This window comes from Diabrotica undecimpunctata, chromosome 4 (genome assembly GCF_040954645.1).
Source record: "Diabrotica undecimpunctata isolate CICGRU chromosome 4, icDiaUnde3, whole genome shotgun sequence".
Lineage (NCBI taxonomy): Eukaryota > Metazoa > Arthropoda > Insecta > Coleoptera > Chrysomelidae > Diabrotica > Diabrotica undecimpunctata.
The window spans coordinates 141,994,942-141,996,283 of NC_092806.1; the positions used below are offsets into that span (position 1 = coordinate 141,994,942).

The 1,342-nt window shown below is 36.1% G+C and overlaps 1 non-coding gene across 1 annotated transcript; it reads left to right on the forward strand.

Moving 5' to 3' along the window:
* The first annotated feature begins 1,017 nt into the window (after nucleotides 1–1,017).
* TRNAG-GCC (transfer RNA glycine (anticodon GCC)) lies at nucleotides 1,018–1,088 on the forward strand. Its single transcript has one exon. It is a non-coding gene; the product is annotated as a tRNA-Gly (tRNA).
* Nucleotides 1,089–1,342: the final 254 nt, after the last annotated feature.

The following is a 1,342-nucleotide window of genomic DNA, read 5'->3' on the forward strand; positions in this document are numbered from 1 at the left end:
ATGGCATACATCTGGAATTTCAGAAAACCTTCCAACAAGTCTGGCATGAAGGACTATTAAAGCAGTTGCTAAATATTGACCTGCCAATTATATTACCAAACTTCTTCCCATGGCATCATCTCCTTTCGAAGGTTCGTGATCCAAATGGCAATTGTAGTTTTGGAAACTGCTGCGCGAAATATTTCTGCGGATGAGCGGTCGAACCATCTCCTCAGGTCTTTCAGCCACGAGTTCTGGAGTCTTCCTACTGATCTTTTGCCCTGTACTTTTCCTTCCAGTATAACTTGAAATAATTCGTATCTTTCGCCTCTCAACACATGACCCAAATATTGCATTTTCCTCTCTTTGATTGTTCTTAGTAATTCTTTTTGTTTACACATGCGACGAAGTACCTCAACATTAGTAACTCTTTGTACCCATGTAATTCTCAGCTCATTGGATTACCAAACTAATCCGCTCGTATTTCTTAGACAGGACTATCAAAGTAAACGTTAAGGGTCCAATATTTAACCCTTCCCTCCTACAGCAGGAGTACCCCAAGATTATAATTTTGCATCCACACTCAATATAATATACATCTATGTAATAACAGCTATTTTTCTATACAAGGTGGACAAATCCATTAACTTCTAGCAGATAATACAACTCTCAGTATATCACAAGACACATGCATCGAAAGGTACTTCCAAAATTATATAAACGCCGTGGAAAAGTGGTGTAGGACAATTTTTCTTTATTAGTCGCATTTAGAGAGAAGCATTTTGCGTGAAGTAAACTACAAACATTACGACTACTCCTTCGCGGATATCCTTCATATATCAAACAATCCAACCATCCTTGAGCAATTTTCATCTTTGTTACATCTTCAAAACTATTAATGTAAACAATAAAAGAAAACAATTCAGTAGTAGCAGAGATGCATCAAGATAGTTACCACAATTATTGTCACAACTTTTTTAATGATACCTGCTTTAGTGGTATATAATAAATTATATAATTTTTATTTATATTTTGTAAGCATCGGTGGTTCAGTGGTAGAATGCTCGCCTGCCACGCGGGCGGCCCGGGTTCGATTCCCGGCCGATGCAATCCTTTTACTCAACATCATACGAAAGTAAGTGTGGGATATTATTTAATTAAAAATATTATAAGCAAAGAAATACCCATGCTTGTACGATGTAAAAAACGATTTAATGAGTAAAAGTATTATAAAATCACTATGTTAGAAGAAATTAAATTCACAGCACAGACATTTAAATGTGTTCTAAGTTGTCAGCTTTCCACAGTTGTCTCCAGTGCTCCAATCTTGTTTTATGTAAATATATTTTCCATCATTGTCGTG